The sequence below is a fragment of the Bos javanicus genome, chromosome X, assembly GCF_032452875.1.
Source record: "Bos javanicus breed banteng chromosome X, ARS-OSU_banteng_1.0, whole genome shotgun sequence".
Classification (NCBI taxonomy): domain Eukaryota; kingdom Metazoa; phylum Chordata; class Mammalia; order Artiodactyla; family Bovidae; genus Bos; species Bos javanicus.
In genome coordinates this window covers 15,481,437-15,503,725 of record NC_083897.1, presented here as the reverse complement: position 1 = coordinate 15,503,725, position 22,289 = coordinate 15,481,437, and the positions used below count along the sequence as shown (strand labels likewise).

Genomic DNA, 22,289 nt, shown 5'->3' with positions numbered 1-22,289 from the left:
CCCAAGAGAAGCCTCTAGGAATAAAGGAAATTTTAGAAGACATATCTACCTTCTGAATGTGCTGTGGCAAAAGGTTTCTGGAGTCAATCAACTTAAGATGAGAAAAAGAATCAACAAGTTACCATAATACAAAGTATAAAGTAAATGTTGCTTGGCAACAATAGGAACTGCATATGGCATCTTATTAAATTGGGGAAAAAGAGAAAAATATTCACAATCTTGGCCATGAAGGCTCTTGCGTAGAGCAGAAATGCTCATGAATGTGTATGAGAAGTGGGAGTAGAAATGACCAGAGGGTCACTAAAGCACATCACGGAAGAGAAGGCAGAGAAATAGGAGAAGGCAAAAGAATAACAATTTCAGTTTAGACATTTTCATAGGAAATTGATATGATGGAAATTTAATATATGCAGAAATAAATGTTGGTTGAGAAAATATTTATTAATATGTATAATATGCAAACTATTTTAAAATAAGGAATTATAAACATAAATTAGAATAATTTTTTAAAAAACACTTTCAAATGATAAACATGTTTTAAATACAAAAGTTGCTTATTGCCATGAGATAGTATCACCTACATGTGGGGTGTGAGGGGTCATTTGTCCATCAGGTTCAAATTGGGTCAGACATCTCTAAAATGCGATATGAGGAGCAAATGCTATATTCTGGTTGCATGACCACTGTCCTATATACGAATTCTGTCTACCTTGTGTGGCAAATACAAAGATGTTTGTTTGCAAAAATCTTGTGCTCTATACCCCAGAAAAAAACTCCTTGATGGGCTACTATGGCTGTAGCCATCATCTTTGCTTCCCTAATACCATTATTCTCTTTGTGAACTATTTCAGGCACATTCATGGCCTTAACGCTTCACATGGCTTGACAAAATGTTAACTCTCATGGTATACTTGTTAATGAGTTCCTAGTGATGACCACAGAAAGAATGCTTACTCAGGTTTTGTTGTTGTTGCTGTTTTTAAATACGTAAACTGAAATTTTATGGACTGAGTTTTCACTGTTTTTCTGGCATGTTGGAGAGGCTTATAAAGAGAGCCATTAGGATTTTTCCTTTCCTTTGGCTAACTTCCTAAGATCTCCTTTTACGTCCTTATTTCTCAGAGTGTAAATGAGGGGATTTAACATGGAGGTGACTGTTCCATAAAATATTGAGATGACTTTGTCCTCTTCTTGATATTCTTTTGACTGAGGTTTCAGTAACATGTAGATGGCTGTCCCATAAAATATGGTGACCACAGTTAGATGGGATCCACAAGCGGAGAAAGCTTTGAGTCTGGCCTCCACAGAATGGGTCTTTAGCACGGCAACCACAATGCGAGTAATAGATGAGGATGCAAGTGAATGGCAGGGGCAGTGTGAACACACTGATAACCAGACCCAGAATTAGACTGACAGGGGTGTCTGAGCAGATAAGCTTCAGCAGGGCTGGGATCTCACAGGTAAAGTGGTTGATGAAATAATGCCCACAACCATGAGCAGGGCTTGCGATGATTGGTGTGACTGCTACTAAGAAGGCACTAGTCCAGGTTCCCAAGGCCAACTGTATGCAAACCCAATTGTTCATAATGACGGTGTAACGCAGGAGATTGGAGATTGCAACAAGCCTGTCATAAGCCATGATAGCAAGGAGGAGACACTCTGTCATCCCCCAAAAGAGGAATGTGGTCATCTGGGCCTAACAGCTGGTATAGGAAATAGTAGGGAAGTCCCTGAAGCATTGGGCCAGCACATATGGCTCCCAGCTGGTAGAGTAACAGATATCAAGGAAGGATAAATTACTGAGAAAAAAAATACATGGGGGTGTGATGTTGAGAATCCCATCTCACTACAATAAGGTTGTTCCCAAATACTGTGACCAGGTAGAAAAACAGCAGTCCTAAGAAGAAGGCAACCTGGATTTGAGGCTGTTGGGAAAATCCAACAAGGATGAATCCAGTCGCCTCAGAGGCATTATCTTTCTTTACACTGCCTATTTATTTAGTTGTCTCAAGTACTAGGGAAAGAAGAGAAAACACCATGTTACTTAAATGAAGAAATAGGAAGAGTAGCATCTCAATAGCTTATTAGAAGCCATGTTCTGGATTAGTGTGTGTCATTCATTTTACTGGGTTAGACTCAGCTGTTCAAGTGTCCAGTGGTGGAAATAGAGGTTCTCTCTTTGTTTTTCTGTCTTACAGAACTGTATATGATCAGGAAAGGCTTATTACGTTGTTTGGACTGTTAGGTACCCCTTAGATCATGTAAGACACATTTGATCAAGTAAGTGGGTTGGTCATGTAAGACACTATTAAACATCAATAGTGGGTTAAACAGAACTATTACACTCATAAAGGGGCATAGCTAGATGATTGACTATATTCTTAACCAAAAAAAGGCAAATATGCTATATCTCCCCACCCAAAATGCTTGTTTATAGTCAGTTTTATTTAAGCTGGTTCATTAATTAGCAAGTAATAATTTTTAAGTTTAAGCTCAATGATCCAGTTGTGAATTCTTGGAATACTTCTTTGCTTTTAAACTTTTTTTTTGTTCATATATAATGGTAAAACCACCTATGCATGTAAATTAAAAAGTGCATATGTAGCTAAATCTATTACTCAGTTCAATGGAAAAGCATCACCAGCCAAAATGACATGAAATAAACCAAGTAATGTGTGGGTTTACTGAAATCTCACTCTGTTTAGTTGTCCTAACAACTATTTTCAAATGACAGAAACTTACTATGTGTAGGTCCTGCCATCTCCATATAGTTCAGAACAAAAGCTTAAAGGGTGATGGGAAAATCTTATTAGATAAAACATTTCATGAAGACGACAGTTACCAGAAATTGTGAAGGGAGACAAGGGAAATCTTGGAATACATGTTTCCAGAAATGTTCAGGAAAAAAAAAAAGAAAAAAGACAGAGCTTTCCTAGTTTTATATGATTTCAGTAGGGAGTGAAAGAGATGACCCATCGAAGTCCCTTTTGGCTTTATGATTTTCTTATTTAGACACAGAATCAAACCTCTCCTTAACTGTATAGTTATGTTCGTGCTATATACATAATTAGGTAATTCTTCATGCTAAATAGGCAGAATGTTGAAATACAGAGAGAAGGCAAGGGAGTCACCTGGATCCACTAATAAGCTGCAACATCTTGAGAAATTCAGTTTCCTCACACATAAAACGGGAATATCACCTAGCCCCTGGCAGAACTGTTCCAAGAATTCAGTTCAGTTTAGTCGCTCAGTTGTGTCCGACTCTTTGAGACCCCGTGGACTGTAGCATGCCAGGCTTCCCTGTCCATCACCAGCTCCCAGAGCTTGCTCAAAGAATTAGACAAGATTATTTCTATAAAGAACCTAACACAGTGCTGAGTACAAGTATACCACCCAAGATACATTAGCTCCCTTCCCACTTTCATGGCCCATGAAGACCTTCCCGTCAGCTTGGATTTCATCCTTGTAAACATGTGCCAAAATGTCATGTCATTGTACCTTTCTTTGTAAGGTTATCATGTTACCAGAAAGAATACCATCTGAAGTTTTTGGTTTGAGTAACAACTAAAGAAAGTTTGAGTATGTAAGTCATTAAAATTTGTTCCTAATGGTAGGCGGGAAAAGACATATAAAGAGATGAAAATTACTCAGACTTAGGGCTGGAGGACAGCAACAGAGAAGTGCACCTCATTCATAACAGAAGCATTTTGCAGTTGGCGACACCCCCACAAATGACTAATCTCCAAGAAGAAATTTGATTCTTTCAACTGCAAGGAAAAGAAGTTTAATACAAGCAGCTGTGGTAATAAATCTTCCTATCAGTTGTGGTTATAAGGTTGGAAAATCTTGAGTTAACGGTGCTGGTGAATCATGCCCATTTATTTCTACTTGTTAAATATCTTTTTCTTTTATTTACCCAGAGTTGGCTTATAATAAGGCTACCATGAAAGGTTGGTGTCTAAAAGACAATAGAAACATTCATTTTCTAGCATAATAATAATAATAATTAATAATAATATAAATGTCAATTCATGACATGTGGTTTTTCTTTGCCTGTACAAATATTAGAATACTATTTCTTCTAGAAGTGTCCAAAATTCTGTTACTTTGTTCCCAGCAAACACAAAAATAAATTGAGAAAATGTCCTTTCTGAATACATTGAGATATTTTTAAAGCATTTGTGTTTGCCAAAAATGTATAATCTACTTACAGACCAAAAATATTTAAGTAGTATTAAAAGAAGCCACAATTCAAAGGCAAGAAGGAACTTTGGAAATTTGGATAATCTTGTGGTGGGTTTGAGAATTTATAAGCTCAGTCTTGAAGAACAATTTCCACTTTGGGGATTTAGGAGATATCCCTGCTTTGTAATTAAGTTGCCTAATGCAAATAGAGAAGAGAGAAAACAAATAAGGAGGAGGAGACATCTGCTGTATTTAGCTCATTAAAATAATGTTCACTTTTCTCCTAACTTGATTAATGAGCATTTCAGTGAATGCTCCCTATAGCGATGATTCTAGTCAGTAAATATGGTGGCAGTTGGGAACCAGCACTGCTTTTCCTCAAAGGAGAAACTTTCTTCTGCCTGTAGCTCTTCATTTACTTACTTTTCTGATAACAAGTTAAATATTCAGGTAAGTGCTATGAAGAATTTATATTGAGGAATTTGGGGGATGAAGATGTACATCAAAGTATGATTATGTAACTTAACTTTTGTGTTTACTGGATCCTCCAAAGATATACTATGGTTGTCAGTCCAGTTCTCTCTCAAGTATAATTGTGAGTTCAATTTAGTTTTTTTTAACTTGAGGGACCTTTGTCTCTGTATAATGGAAGTAAGACTGAGTGTACATTTTGGAAGCTATAAGCCCCTGGATTTAGCGACCATATCTGAGTCATTTCCATTTTCTTTGGAACTCTACCTTGCACAGAGAAAACTCTTCAAAGATGTTTGTTGAAATAAAAGCTCTTGATGTCACTTTAACTAAATGGATTCTTCCATTCAGGTATTTTTTTACATTGCATTTAACCATACAATTTTTTTTTCTGAATTTTTTCCTTTCTGGCTGCCCTGTGTAGCACATAGGAATCTTAGTTCCCTGACCAGCGATCAAACCAGCAAAGTCTTAACCATCAGATCATCAGGGAAGTCTCTTTTCCTGAAATTTTTACTTGTCGATTTCTTTGTACCAAAAAAGTGTATCACCTGACGGAGCAGTGCTCTGTAGAAATACAACATAAGAGAACTTTCACCCAGTTAGTCACATCATAGCAGGTTCTGTGGGTCACTCTCTCCACAGAGTGTTGATGATAAGGTTCTGCTTATGTGAGATATTAATTCCTCAAGAATTTTCTTTGTGATTCTATCCTGGGGACTTTCTGACACCCATATATTAAAAATATATTAAACCTTTGTGGAAATCCACAAAACATGAAGGCGAATAGGATGATGAACATTTGTAGTAGCACACAAATTGAAAGAAATTGCAATGCCACCAAAGAAATATTTCATGGAGAACATGATTGATGCTTCCCTGATGAAGATTATAGAACGGACATAGAGGCACAGCACAATAGGAATGGAAAGCTTCAGCTGTCCAGGCATCTGATGGAAATCTCAGTCTGGTAAAGAGCAGGGCATCTGATAAATTTGGGATTTGCCTTGCTGACAATTTCATTTCTCAGAAGGTTAAAGAAGCATTGAGGGGAAATGATGCTATGGATTTAATTATGATGGAATGGACCGGAATCTTGGACAAAATAACCATATCATCTGGGAGTTCATAATAGAAAGAAAGGCTATGGCCAATACTTCTAAAAGGGAAGTTGGCTATGAAACCAGATAGCTTTTCTCTGAATCTTTTAATTTCAAATTTCTTAAACACTCTGATGATACTTTGACCAGATACAGATAATCACAAGAGATTTAAGATGAAAATAGACCTTTTCCACTTCAAGAGCACAGGACAGAGCATGCAAACAGTCCAGACTCAGATCTCCTGTATGTAGACCGGACTTACATAACAATCTCTAAACGCCTAATTGACAGCAACTTTCCTGTCTGTAGTCAGATTCTACTAGTGAAAATGAAACTTGCTCAGTCATGTCCAACTCTTTGTGACCCCATGGACTATACAGTCCATGGAGTTCTCCAGGCCAGAATACTGGAGTGGATAGCCTTTTCCTTCTCCAGGGAATCTTTCCAACCCAGGGATCGAACCCAGGTCTCCCTCTTTGCAGGCAGATTCTTTACCAGCTGAGCCACCAGGGAAGCCTAAGAATACTCAAGTGGGTAGCCTATCCCTTCTCCAGTGGATCTTCCTTGCCCAGGAATCGACCTGGGGTCTCCTGCATTGCAGGCAGATTCTTTACCAACTGAGCTATGAGGGAAGCCCAAGATTCTACTAGACCCATCCCCCTATGAGGGTAGCTCAAGATTCTACTAGGCAACATAGATCTGTGTGGCGTAATTTGAAAGTTTACCAGGTACCTGGATTTTACTTGTCTTGTGGATATTTTTCTCAGAGCTTTTTGTTGTATCTATGAGAGAATTCAGTATATGCTTTAGAGTCAGGCAGAATCATTTATTCATTTGTCCATTCAGCAAATATTTTTTGAGTTCATACCATGTATCCAATTCTGTTAAAGTTGCCGAGGATACAGCAATGAACAAATAGAGATTAGGCATCCCTTCTCATTTAACTTATACTCTATTTGGATGATAGAACAAGAAGTAGCAAATTAAGCAATTCATATCATTATAACTGTTATGAAGAAAGCAGAGTTGATATGAAAGAGAGTGCTAGAACAAGATTACTATTTGAGTTGAGACCAAAAGTACACAAATAGACTATGTGAAAATCTAGGGGAAGAGAGTTCCAGGGAGAGGGAACAGTAAGTGCTAAGACTCTGAAGCAAGAACAAGTTTCACTGTTTGCTGAATAGATGGCAGATAACTGCAGCTGAAGTGTAGTGTAGGGTAAACAATCATCCTGGCTTGTCCCAGACTTTCTTGGTTTTACCACTGAAAGTCTCATGTAATAGGGAATCCTTTAATCCTTGTGTGGGACTTTAAGTATTAGTATAGAAACTCACTACTCATTACTATAGAATACTCTCACAGAGTATTTTTTTCCCCAAGTTAAGTATTCTGTAGCCCTTCCATCTCAACTCAGAAGATATATTTAGTTCTAAGGCCTCTCAATCACAAACGCAAAACAGCTCCTGATAATATACTTGATTTTCTCCCCAGTGTCCTTTTGAAGAGCGACTCTTTGAACCAGAAACCCTTAGGTATCTGCAGGTCTTGTGCCCTATTTGTGGTTCTCTGTGCCCTCTGAATTCCTCATAGAACTAAGGCCTAGAAATGTGCTACTGAACTCACGGTTCCCAGTCTTAGGGTTCTCTGAGAAGACAGCTTTTAAGCCTACCAGTTTTCATACATGCCCCTGGAGTGAAATTTCTGCCAATCTAATTATTAGGTGATAGCAATTAGCAGGCATTAGCACCCGTCCTGTAGAAGTTCAGGTTTCCTTCAGTGAAACTAACTCATACCCAGAGCTTTGACAGCCATTTACCAAAAGAGTCTAATCTCCTCTTGCACCAGAGGTTGTGAGCATCCCTGGATGACTGAAGCTACTGTTGGCAACAGGCTCTTGGGTAGAGCAGATGACTGAAAAGAGAAACTAGAGCAGGACAAGGGGAGCTCTGTAAGATGATGTTTGCAGATGACTGTGCCATCTAAAAGAAAGTTGAAGTCTAGGAAGCATATCTACTGCCTATGTAAAACCATGTTTTCCACTTGACTCTAGAATGAGTGCCAGGTTTTCAAATGCATAGGATTCTTATTTCACTCAAATTTTAGGTTAATTGAAAAACAGAATTCTAAATGTGTCTTCTTTAACTCTCAATTCGAAGAACAACTTAGTTTAGAAGTCCTGAAGCCAGATTTCTTGCCCTGGTTGTGCCAGAACACCTGGGATTTTGATTTCTCCTCTGTTAAGCAAATGACTGTCACTGGACAATTACTCTTTTTAATAACATTTTTCTAATCAAATGAGAGAACATGTAAGCCACAGAAAACTGTAGGTAATGGAACTAAAACCACAGAGAATTGTACTGTTGGTCATGGCCATTGACAACATTTGAGCTCTTTCCCTATTCCTATGCCTATTTTCACAGTCATTATGTCAAACTATAGGAAATGCTGGGCCCTGTCTCCCACTCTAGCATTTTCCCCATGGCACAGACAATTATTTAGGACTCTTCTTGCCCTATGATTCTGAGTATATTTGGTTTCTTATGGTCAATGTAAAATAGATGATCAAAAATCATGGTGACATGTCAGAATTAATTGATATTTATAGAGCATTCCACCCCAAAGCAGCAGACTACACAGTCCTCTCAAGCACACACAGAACATTCTCCAGGATTGACCACATGCTAGGCCACAAGATGAGCCTTCAGTTCAGTTCAGTTCAGTTCAGCTGCTCAGTAGTGTCCTACTCTTTGCAACCCCATGGACTGCAACATGCCAGGCCTCCCTGTCCATCACTAACTCCTGGAGTTTACCCAAACTCATGTCCACTGAGTCAGTGATGCCATCCAACCAGCTCATCCTCTGTCGTCCCCTTCTTCTCCTACCCTCAATCTTTCACAGCATCAGGGTCTTTTCAAATGAGTCAGCTCTTTGCATCAGGTGGCCAAAGTGCTGGAGTTTCAGCTTCAACATCAGTCCTACCAATGAACACCCAGGACTGATCTCCTTTAGGATGGACTGGTTGGATCTCCTTGAGGTCCAAGGGACTCAAGAGTCTTCTCCAACACCACAGTTCAAAAGCAGCAATTCTTTGGTGCTCAGCTTTCTTTATAGTCCAACTCTCACATCCATACATGACTACTAGAAAAACCATAGCCTTGATCAGACAGACCTTTGTTGGCGAAGTAATGTCTCTGCTTTTTAATATGCTGTCTAGGTTGGTCATAACTTTCCTTCCAAGGAGTAAGCGTCTTTTAATTTCATGGCTGCAATCACCATCTGCACTGATTTTGGAGCCCATAAAAATAAAGTCAGCCACTGTTTCTACTGTTTCCCCACATATTTGCCATTAAGTGATGGGATTGGATGCCATGATCTTAGTTTTCTGAATGTTGAGCTTTAAGCCAACTTTTTCACTCTCCTCTTTCACTTTCATCAAGAGGCTTTTGAGTTCCTCTTCACTTTCTGCCATAAGGGTGGTGTCATCTGCATATCTGAGGTTATTGATATTTCTCCTGGCAATCTTGATTCCAGCTTGTGCTTCTTCCAGCCCAGCATTTCTCATGATGTACTCTGCATGTAAGTTAAATAAGCAGGGAAAACTGTGATTAAAAACCTACCAACAAGGGGACATGGGTAAACCTATGGCTGATTAATGTTGATGTTTGGTAGAAACCAACACAATACTGTAAAGCAATTATCCTTCAATTAAAAATAAATTAAAAAAAAAAACAAACTCCCAACAAACAAAAATCCAAGACCAGACAGCTTCACAGCTAAATTTTATCAAACTTTTAGAGAAGAATTAACACCTATCCTTCTGAAACTGTTCCAAAAAATTGCAGAGGAAAGAAAACTTCCAAACTCATTTTATGAGGCCACTATTACCCTGATACCAAAACTAGACACAAATGACACAAAAAATAAAATTACAGGCTAATATCACTGATGAACATAGATTAAAAAATCCTCAACAAAATACTAGCAGTCCATATTCAAAAATACATTAAAAAGATGATATGCCAGATCAAGTGGGATTCATCCCAGGGATGCAAGGATTTTTCAACATCTGCAAATCAATTAATGTGATACACCACATCAACAAACTGAAGAATAACAACCATACTGCTACTGCTACTGCTGCTAAGTCACTTCAGTCGTGTCCGACTCTGTGCGACCCCATAGATGGCAGCCCACCAGGCTCCCCCATCCCTGGGATTCTCCAGGCAAGAACACTGGAGTGGGTTGCCATTTCCTTCTCCAATGCATGAAAGTGAAAAGTGAAAATCATCTAAATAGATGAAGAAAAAGCTTTTGACAAAATTCAGCACTCATTGATACAAACTGTCCAGAAAGTATGCATGGAGGGTGCAAACCTCAACATAATAAAGGCCATATATGACAAATCTACAGCTAGCATCATACTCAGTGGTGAAAAGCTGAAAGCATTCTCTCTAAGGTCAGGAAAAGACAAGGATGTCCACTCTTGCCATTTTTATTCAACATAGTTTTGGAAGTCCTATCTATAGCAATCAGAGAAGACTGAAAAGGGAACCCAAATTGGAAAAGAAGAAGTTAAGCTATCACTGTTTGCAGATGACATGATACTATACATAGAAGATTCTAAAGATGCTACTAGAAAACTACTAGAACTCATCAATGAATTTGGCAAAGTTGCAGGTTACAAAATTATTATGTAGAAATCTGTTGCATTTCTATACACTAACAACAAGATCAGAAAGAGAAATTCAAGAAGAAATTCCATTTACCATTGCATCAAAAAGAATAAAATACCTAGGACCTCCCTGAGGAGACAAATACCTGTACTCCAAAAACTATAAGATGTTGATGAAAGAAATCAAAGAAGATATAAACAAAGATGGAAAGATATACCATCTTCATGGATTGGAAGAATTAGTATTGTCAAAATGACTACACTACCCAAGGCAATCTGCAAATTCAATGCAATCCCTCTCAAATTACCAATGGCAGTTTTCACAGAACTAGAACAACAACAACAACAAAAATCTCAAACTTTGTATGGAGACACAAAAGACCCTGAATAGCCAAAGTAATCTTGGAAAAGAAAAAAGAGCTGGAGGAATCATGTTCCCTAACTTCAGACTATACTACAAAGATACAGTCATCAAAACAGTGAAGTACTGGCACATAAATAGAAATATAGTTTGATGGAACAGGATAGAAAACCCAGAAAAAAGCCCATGCACCTATCTATGGTCAACTAATCCATGACAAAGGAGGCAAGACTACACAATGTTGGAAAGATAGTCTCTTCAACAAATGGTGCTGGGAAAACTGGACAGCCACATGTAAAAAAAAATGAAATCAGATCATTCTTTAACTCCATACACAAAATGGATTAAAGACCTAAATGTGAGATCAGACACTATAAAATTGCTAGAGGAAAACATAGGCGGAACACTCTGTGATATAAATCACAGCAATATCTTTTTTGATCCATCTCCCAGAATAATAGAAATAAAAACAAAAATAAGCAAATGGAACCTACTTAAATTCAAAAGCTTTTGCATAGTAAAGGAGACAATGAACAAAGTGAAAAGACAACCCAATTTGGGAAAAAATATTTGCAAATGATGTGACTGATAAGGGATTTTTAATTATTTAATTTATAAACAGCTTATGACACTTAATAGCATCAAAACAAACAATCCACCCCAAAAGTGGGCAGAAGACCTGAATAGACATTTCTCCAAAGAGGACATACAGATGGCCAAAAAGCACATGGAAAGATGTTCAACATTGCTAGTTATTAGAGAAATGCTAAACAAAACTATAATGAGATATCACCTCATACCAGCCAGAATGGCTATCATCAAAAAATCCACGAACAGCAAGTGCTGGAGAGGGTATGGAGAAAAGGGAACCCTCTTACACTGTTGGTAGGAATGTAAATTAGTACAGCCAGTATGGAGAACTGGGTGGAGGTTTCTTAAAAAAACTGAAAATAAAACTACCATATGACCCTGCAATCCCACTCCTGGGCATATATCTGGAGAAAAACATGATCTGAAAGGATACATGCAGCCCAATGTCCATTGCAGCACTGTTTACCATAGTCAAGACACAGAAACAACCTAAATGTCTGTTGACAGATGAATAGGTAAAGTAGATGTGGTACATATATCCAATGGAATATTACTCAGCCATTAAAAAAGAATGAAATAATGCCATTTATAGGAACATGGATGGACTTAGAGAGTGTCATACTTACTGAAGTAATTCAGACAGAGAGGGATAAATATTGTATGACATCCCTTATAGTGGAATCTAAAAAGAAATATAAATGAACTTACTTACAAAACAGAGATACTCAGAAAATGAACTTATGGTTGCTAGGAGAAAGGGATAGTTGGGGAGTTTGGGAAGGTCATGTACACTCTGCTGTATTCAAAATAGATAACCAACAACGTCCTATTATGTAGCATGTGGAACTTTCTCAATGTTATGTGGCAGCCTGGATGGGAGGTAAGTTTGGAGGAAAATGAATACATGAATATATACGGCTGAGTTCCTTCACAGTTCACCTGAAACTATCAGAACATTGTTAACTGGCTATATCCCAATGCAAAATAAAAAGTTTAAAGTTTGAAAAAAAATCATGGTGAATAATATTTGTTTTTTAACCAATAAAGAGGTCAATATAAAGTTTTTCATGGAAAATAAATGTAAGAATTATACAAATAAATTATTTATAAGCTTGTAAGGAATTATTACAACCCTTGGTCTTAACTGGTGGTACAGTGGCTAAGAACCTGCCTGCTAATGGAGGGGATAACCTGATGGAACCAGTAGGTTCCATCCCTGGTTGAGGAAGATTCCACATGCTGCAGAGCAACTAAGCCTGGGTGATACACCACTGAGCCCACCATCCTAGAGCCTAGGAGCTGCAACTACTGAGCCCATGTGCTGCAACTACAAAAGCCTATGCACCTAGAGCCCATGCTCCACAAAAAGAAAAGCCAGTGCAGTGAGAAGCCTGCATACTTCAACAAAGAGTAGTCCCTGGTAGCTGCAACTAGCAATGAAGATTTAGTGAGGCCAAAAATAAATAAATAAATAAATGCGTGTTAAGTCACTTCTGTAGTGTCCGACTCTTTGTGACCCTATGGACTGTAGCCCACCAAGCGCCTCTGTTACAGGATTCTACAAGCAAGAATACTGGAGTGGGTTGACATGCCCTCCTCCAGGGGATCTTTCCCACCCAGGGATCAAACCTGTGTCTCTTACATCTAACCTGCATTGGCAAGTGGGTTCTTTATCACTTCTTCCACATGGGAAGCCCAAATAAATAAACAGATAGATACAAATAAAAAAAAGAAAACAGCATTCTAAAAAAGAAATTATTACAATCCTTCATTTACCCTTGTCGGCCTGTGTTTGGATTGTACCCTAAAGAATTGTCTGGCGTGGTAAATTAAAAACCAGTTATACAATTCCTTTCTCCCTCAGCAGAATCATATGGTCATAAGGCCACATGACCTAAGGCCATATTTTATGAAAATTACTGGAGATGAAAAAATATATTGTTTCCTAAAAAAGAGAAAATTCCTCTGAATTCAGAAGTTTAGAATATAAGTTTTAGCACCTGATAAAAAAATGAAGCAATATTGATATAATATGGAAAACAATGAAAATGGCTGACTTTGAGAATGAATCATGGAAAACTTTACATGACAATAAAACAGCGTTGAGAGACCAATAAAGCAACCTTGAAATTTTGGATGTTGGCCAAATATTGGACAAGCATCTCTTACATACAATGCATTGGCCCTTGGCACATAGCATCCTAGGAAAACCAAAACACTGTTGTTGCCTGACTTGGGCGAGGAGAGGTGACTCTTGGACACAAATACCTCTCAGGTGAGGGACAGAGTGGTAAGTATCCTCACAGAGAGGCATCTGAGATGTTACAGGAATTGCTTTCTTCTGACGACCTGCAGCAGCGTTCCAATGGATCATTCCATCCCGGGACAGAATCCTTGGGCTGAGCAGTTTCATGCCTCAACACAGAACATGCAGTAGGAGTAGGCTTTTTCCTACTTAGTGGAGGGCTCATGCTATGCTATGCTATGCTAACTCACTTCAGTCGTGTCCAACTCTGTGTGACCCCATAGACGGCAGCCCACCAGGCTCCCCCGTCCCTGGGATTCTCCAGGTAAGAACACTGGAGTGGGTTGCCATTTCCTTCTCCAATGCATGAAAGTGAAAAGTGAAAGTGAAGTCGCTCAGTCGTGTCCGACTCTTCGCGACCCCATGGACTGCAGCCTACCAGGCTCCTCCGTCCATGGGATTTTCCAGGCAAGAGTACTGGAGTGGGGTGCCATTGCCTTCTCTGGTAGAGGGCTGAAGTGAACTTCAAATGTAACTCAAAAGCAGCAGTATCTTTAGTAAATGGGGAGAGGAAGACTCCAAAGTCTGTTTATTAAGATGTCTGGGGAGGGAAGTGGAATCACACCTGGCAAGGGACACAGCATCAAAGGTTTCAAAGTCACAAGGACAAATCATTTCAAACCCTCCAGGATTAGGTCCCAGAGATGCAATTAGAAGAAAAAAGTTCATGTGAAAGAGTTCAGAAGTATTTACAAGAACAGGTCCCAGAGAAAGTATTTATTTCTGGATCTATAATGCTAAAGTTTCTCTCCTCCTTAATTAATTCTCTAGATCTTTGGAAACATAACAGTGGCCTGGGAATCCAACCTGTGGGACTAAGTGGTACCAAATGCTAGGATGAAAGGCACAGAAATCTAGTAGTCACCTGGTGATTCTAAATATCTGGATGGTTGATTAGACATGTATTTAGTTTGGTTCCAAGGTTACTACTGCTGAACAACCGTCAACAGGAGAATGTTGGGTTCCACCAAAAAAAGATACCCCACGTCCAAGAGCAAAGGAGAAGTCCCCAAAAGACCTCTCCTTTTTGGGACCTCCTACCAAAAAGAGGGTAGGAGGGGAGAAATGGCATTTAGAATCAAGCCCCATTCCTGCCAGAGATGCTTGGAGGGCTCAAACAAAACCTTGTGCCCACCAGGACCCAGAGACCCCGCAGAGTCTGAGCCAGACCTGTCTTTGAGTGTTTGAGTATCTCCTGCAGAGGCACGGGTCAGCAGTAGCCTGCTGCGGGGACAGGGTCTCTGGCTGTAGCAGACCTGGGAGGCACAGTGTGTGGCATAAGCCCTCTTGGAAGAGGTTGCCATTAGCCCCACCATAGAGCTACCGAGTAGATGACCCACAAATTGGAAAACAATTGTATCAAAGAAGTCCTCACCCTGTTATGAAAGTTCTAGGACCCACAACAGATTTCACAACCTGGGGATCAGCTAAGGGACTGAGACCCTTCCAGGGAATTTGACTTTGAAGGAAAGTGGGATTTGATTACAGAACTTCCATAGGACTGGGGAAACAGACTCTTGGAGGGCACAGAAAAACCTTGTGTGCACCAGGACCCAGGAGAAAGAAGCAGTGACCCCACAAAAGACTGAGCCAGACTTGCCAGTGAGTGTCTGGGAGTTTCCAGCAGAGGTGTGGATCGACAGTTGCCTGCCGCAGGGTCGGGGCACTGAATACATCAGTGCTGGCATAAGTCCTTTTGAAGGAGAAATGTTACCCCTACCATAGTTTGACCTCAGGCCAAACAATAGGGAGGGAACACAGCCCTGCCCATCAACAGAAAATTGGATTAAAGATTTACTGAGCATAGCTGCCCATCAGAACAAGACCCAGATTCCCCCACAGCCAGTCCCATCTATCAGGAAGCTTCCACAAGCCTCTTATCCTTATCCATCAGAGGGCAGACAGAATGAAAACCACAATCACAGAAAATGAATCCAACTGATCACATGAATCACAGCCTTGTCTAACTCAATGATTCTGTGAGCCATGCCCTGTAGGGCCACCCAAGATGGACGGGTCATGGTGGAGAGTTCTGACAAAACATGGTCCTCTGGAGAAGGGAATGGCAAATAACTTCAGTATTCTTGCCTTAAGAACCCCATGAACAGTATGAAAAGGCAAGAAGATAGGACAATAAAAGATGAACTCTCCAGGTCGGTAGATGCCCAATATGCTACTGGAGAAGAGTGGAGAAATAACTCCAGAAAGAATGAAGAGAGCCAAAGCAAAAACAATGCCCAGTTTTGGATGTTACTGGTGATGGAAGTAAGAACTGTAAAGAACAATGCTGTTCTGATGCTGTAAAGAACAATACTGCATAGGAACCTGGAATGTTAGGTCCATGAATCAAGGTAAATCAGAAGTGGTCAAACAGGAGATGGCAACAGTGAACATCAGCATTTTAGGTATTAGTGAACTAAAATGGACTGGAATGGGTGAATTTAACTCAGATGACCATTATATCTACTACTGTGGGCAAGAATCCCTTAGAAGAAATGGAGTAGCCCTCATAGTAAACAAAAGAGTCCAAAATGCACTACTTGGGTGCAATCTCAAATATTTTAGAATAATCTCTGTTCATTTCCAAGACAAACCATTCAACAGCACTGTAATCCAAGTCTATGCCCCAACCACTAATGTCAAAGAAGCTGAAGTTGAATGGTTCTATGATGACCTATAAGACCTTCTAGAACTAACACCCAAAAAAGATGTCGTTTTCATCATAGGGGACTGGAATACAAAAGTAGGAAGTCAAGACATACCTGGAGTAACAGGCAAGTTTGGCCTTGGAGTACAAAATGAAGCAGGGCAAAGGCTAACAGAGTTTTGCCAAGAGAACACACTGGTCATAGCAAACACCCTCTTCCAACAACACAAGAGAAGACTCTACACATGGACATCACCAATGGTCAGTACCAAAATCAGATTGATTATATTCTTTGCAGCCAAAGATAAAGAAGCTCTACACAGTCAGGAAAAACAAGACTGGGAGCTGACTGTGGTTCAGATCATGAACTGCTTATTGTCAAATTCAGACTTAAATTGAAGAAAGTAGGCAAAAACACTAGACCATTCAGGTATGACCTAAATCAAATCCCTTACACTTCCCTGGTGTCTCAGATGGTAAAGCGTCTGTTTGCAATGCCAGAGACCAGGATTCATTCCTTGGGTTGGGAAGATCCCTTGGAGAAGGAAATGGCAGCCCACTCCAGTACACTTGCCTGGAAAATCCCATGGATGGAGGAGTCTGGTAGACTACAGTCCATGGGATCACAAAGAGTCAGACATGACTGAGCAGCTTCACTTATGATTATATAATGGAAGTGACAAATAGATTTAAGGGACTAGACCTGATAGAGTTCCTGAAGAACTATGGACAGAGGTTCATGACATTGTACAGGAGACAGTGATCAAAACCATCCCCAAGAAAAGACATGTGAAAAGGCAAAATGGTTGCCTGAGGAGGCCTTACAAATAGCTGAGAAAAGAAGAGAAGCTAAAGACAAAGGAGAAAAGGAAAGATATACCTTTCTGAATGCAGAGTTCCAAAGAATAGCAAGGAGAGATGAGGAAGGCTTTCTAACTGATCAATGAAAAGAAACAGAGGAAAACAATAGAATGGGAAAGACTAGGGATCTCTTCAAGAAAATTAGAGATACCAAGGGAATATTTCATGCAAAGATGGGCACAATAAAGGACAGAAAATGTATGCACCTAATGGAAGCAGAAGATATTAAGAAGTGGCAAGAATACATAGAAGAACTATACAAAAAGATCTTAATGACCCAGATAATCACGATGGTGTGATCACTCACTTAGAGCCAGACATCCTGGAGTGCAAAGTCAAATGGGCCTTAGGAAGTATCACTACAAACAATACTAGTGGAGGTGATGGAAATTCAGCTGAGCTGTTTCAAATCCTAAAAAATGATGCTGTTAAAGTGCTTCACTCAATAAGCCTGCAAATTTGGAAAACTCAGCAGTGGCCACAGGACTGGAAAAGGTCAATTTTCATTTCAATCCCTAAGAAAGGCAATGGCAAGGACTGTTCAAGCTACCACACAATTGCATTCATCTCATGTGCTAGCAATGTAATGCTCAAAATTATCCAAGTGAGGCTTCAACAGTACATGAACTGAGAACTTCCAGATGTCTAACTGGATATACAAAAGGCAGAGGAACCAGAGATTAAATTTCCAACATCTGCTGGATCATCAAAAAAGCAAGAGAGTTCCAGAAAAACATCTACTTCTGCTTCATTGACTACACTAAAGCCTTTGATTATGTGGATCACAACAAACTGTGGAAAATTCTTCAAAAGATGGGAATACCAGACCACCCTACCTGCCTCCTGAGAACTCTGTGTGCAGATCAAGAAGCAACAATTAGAACCGAACATGGAACAACAGACTGGTTCCAAATTGGGAATGTAGTACATCAAGGCTGTATATTGTCACCCTGCTTGTTTCTGCTTATTTAACTTATACGCACAGTACATCATGCGATATATGCCAGGCTAGATGAAGCACATGCTGGAATCAGGATTTCTGGGAGAAATATCAATAACCTCAGATATGCAGATGACACCACCCTTATGGCAGAAAGTGAAGAAGAACTAAATAGCTTCTTGATGAAAATGAAGGAGGAAAGTGAAAAAGCTGGCTTAAAACTCAACATTCAGAAAATGAAGATCATGGCATCCCGTCCCATCACTTCATGGGAAATAGATGGGGAAACAATGGAAACCGTGCCAGACTTTATTTTCCTGGGCTCCAAAATCACTGCAGATGGTGACTGCAGCAACTTCAATGCAACTTCAATGAAATTAGAAGACGCTTGCTCCTCGGAAGAAAAGCTATGACCAACATAGACAGCATATTAAAAACCAGAGACATTACTTTGCTGACTAATGTCCATCTAGTTAAAGCTATGTTTTTTCCAGTAGTCATGTATGGATGTGAGATTTTAACCATAAAGAATTCTAAGTGCCAAAGAATTGTTGCTTTTGAACTGTGGTGTTGGTGAAGACTCTTGAGAGTCCCTTGGACTGCAAGGAGATCAAACCAGTCAATCCTAAATGAAATCAATCTTGAATATTCATTGGAAGGACTGATGCTGAAACTGAAGCTCCAGTACTTTGGCCGCCTTGTGTGAAGAACCAGCTTATTGGAAAAGACCCTGATGCTGGGAAAGATGGAAGCAGGAGGAGAAGGGAACGACAGAGGATGAGATGGTTGGATTCCATCACTGATTCAGTGGACATGAGTTTGATCAAGGTCCGGTAGTTGGTGATGGACTGGGAAGCCTATCGTGCTATAGTCATGGGGTCACAAAAAGTCAGACATGACTGAACAAGTGAACTGAACTGAACTAAAGGTTACTACCTTGGGGCAGTGTACCTTGACTCCTCAGGAAGAAATCGTGCTCCTTTTCTTATGCTCACACTCACCCCTCTATATTTTTAGTATTTGTCCACTCGTGTGTCTCCAGTACTGGGTCTAATTTTGGGAGGAGAGGCACTGTGTCCTCCCTGCTCACCGTTGATTTCTTTCCACAGTGTGTAGCACACGGCCTGGAAGGTCACTACACACCCGTAGATGTTAGATAAAGAGAGAGCATGTGGGAGAGCTGAGGTGGGTGCATGCAACACTTTCTGGTGAAGGCAGGAGGGAACGAGTTCTGCCAAGGGTCAGCCATTACCTGGGGAGTTGCCTAAGTGGGTGGGGGCACAATGGCTAGAGCTGTGCCAGCGTGCAAGGGTTTCTCCTCATGTCAGGTGAAGAAGGTCAGGAATGGAGCTGGGGAAGCTGATGTGATGTATGACACCATTTTCACGCCCAACTGAGGACCTTGGAGCCCATGATACAGGGCCCTCATTCTAAGGATGAGGACATTAAGCCCACAAAGGAACAAAGTCTGTCTCTGAGGCATTAGGTAGCAGAGAAGACTCTCATACTTGCATCGCCAGGCATTCTGCTCCGTGTTCTTTCCTCTGTAATCAGCTGCCTCTCCAAAGAGCTCTGAAACTCAACAGTTTCAATGGCAGCTCCACAAAGGAGGTAACCGTATGGGCTTAGGAGATGTTCCCTCCTTTCTCAACCTCTGTTTTCCCATTGGGAGATTGGTCTTGCAATATGTGACTCCCGAGGCCATTGTGAGCTGGCCTTAGAGGGAAGAGCGTATGTGACGTCCTGGCAGAGTGCCTCTTACATAATTGGTTCTCAGCTCCTTAACTCCCTTCTCCCCACCTCCTGCACAGGAGGAGTTTCAGGACAAGCAGAGGTGTAGAGTGTCCTTAGTGGTTCCCAGGACCAGCCCTGCTGGGGGGTTGACTGCTTGGCCCATCTCGTCCTCCAGGAAGCCAGTTCAAAACTCAACCTGGCGGGAATGTGGTCTTGCTCTAAAGAGACTCTCCTTGCTGACTCCTAACATCCCCCAAGGAAACACAGCTTTCAGAACACAGACTTTCCAATTTTCCTAGTAAAATGAATGAAAGACGCTTTTGGGGAATAAAGTGATTTCTTTTTAGCTCCACTTGTTTACTTTTCCATAAGCTCCCAAGATGGCTTACATGTTAGCTGTTAATCACACCATCTGTTCAAACAGTACTTCAGTAAATGATTCAATTCATATTTTTCTTCTAAAAAGATATTTTAAAAGGCAGTGTTTATATCTCTGTTATCCTTCATTTGGCAATGTAGCATGAGCTATTTTAATGTTGCCATCACTGTAAACACACTGAATTCCCCATTTCTTAACCGTGCAGAAAATAGGACAACTTCTCTGTGTTTGTTCCACTTGACTTTAGGCTTGGAGGCTAGAGATTGTAATAGATAAAGATTTCATATTTCTAAAAAGAAAAAGATTAAGACACAAAGTTCCAGTCAATATTTATTCTGAAAGCTTAAATTTAGTGACAATGAGTAGTTTCCAGCCACTTGAGGCCTTTTTAGGCCAAGCAACTGTGAACAGAATGTGCTTAGTGGTTGGGTCAGCTATACTGTGATCCTGGCCTGTCAGACTCAGCTCATATCACAAGAGGCAAAATTGCCTGTGAGGAAGTTCCTGGGTCCCACCAGCAATTACAAGCCCAAAGCTTGGGTGATATAAGGCTTGAGGAGGAGGTATATGCTCTTTTGATGCTTTTGAGAAAGAGTCTCTTGAGTTAGTAGAGTGAAAAGGATATGCAGGCAGAGGTAGAGTTCTTATTGTTTCAAGATGTTCTCTGGATCTCTGAAAGCCCCACATTCATGTGAGCCTCTAGGAAAGGTTGTACAGCAGCAAGGATATGTCCTAGTGCTGGTCCATATGGAGACGGTTCTCTTTTGTTTCCTAAGACCTGTAGCCAAATGGAAAGAGTGCTATGTTGTGCAGTCACATACAAATTATAAGAAATGTACAAAGTAAGCAAACACAGATTTGTGTTTGGGGACACTGACAAAGAGGGGACTTACTTTCCAAGCCTAGAAATAAAGAGTAAATGAAGACCACTGATATTAAAGGAGGCATTTTTCCTGGGTTTCCAGGGTCAGATAGCTTACTAGTTGAGTAGGCATATATTTTGTGAAGACCACATCAACCCTATGCACAGGATTGGAAAAGAATGAAGTGTTTATTGGAATGGTAATTAGTCTGTTTGATTCCATCAGCAGGTCAGGATACCCGTGTGAGCCCGGTCCAGATCTTGGAAAGTCTTAAATGCCGCACTGATGAGTCTTGCTTTTTTGCATCCACATGACTAAATACCATTGAGGATATTAAAACAAGAAAGTGATGTGCTTTGACATGTCTCAGGAAGATCGGTGACACCATAATGTAGAGCCTAATTGCAGTGGGCTGTTGAGGAGACTGTTTCAAGTCATTGGAATAGTCAGAGCAAGAAATGATGAGTGCTAGAAGTGAGAGAGGAGTGGGATGAAAGACCAGGAACGAACTTGAGATTTATCACAGAGGTAGAAGAGGCAAAGCTTCAAAGATGATTGGACTGTGTAGTGAGGGAGCAGGAGGATTACAGGATGTCCCTCAGGTGGATGGGGGCACCATTAAATGAGACACAGAAAACAAGAGGGGGAGATTTTAGGGTGAATATGGAGTTTTCTGGTTTGGAATGGTTCCATTTGGGTTGTCTGTGAAGCCTTGAAGTAGATACATGTCCATTTTTTGAGAACACTTGTGACCGGAGCTCAGAAGAGATATCCAAAGTCTAGATAGAGCTTTGGCAGTTATTACTCTAAATAATGATTTGTCACAGTGTTCATGAGTTTGAACTTTCTTTTACCAATATCTTTTGCTCTAGTTGTCTTATAGAAATCATGTTTCACCCATGCCATGGTATATCCTCCCCTAATATGGTTTAGGGTAGAGAATGAAATCAGTATAAAACAATAATCACCAGGTATACAGTGAATAATAATAAGTCAGTTTGTAGGCAGTGAAGGAATGAACAATGCAGTTAAGACCGAAATATTGTAAATACCCATGAACCATGCATATATAAAGAGGTATAATTAGTCAGACATGTTGAGCTTTGAAACATTGCGTGGTAAGGCTTAGTTATCTTCAAATGGACATGACAAACTGGCAAGGACCATGTATCAG

At 40.2% G+C, this 22,289-nt stretch overlaps 1 pseudogene; it reads right to left on the bottom strand.

Annotated features, from left to right (window-relative positions):
- Window positions 1–1,059: 1,059 nt before the first annotated feature.
- LOC133242345 (olfactory receptor 13H1-like) lies at window positions 1,060–13,857 on the bottom strand (annotated as a pseudogene).
- Window positions 13,858–22,289: the final 8,432 nt, after the last annotated feature.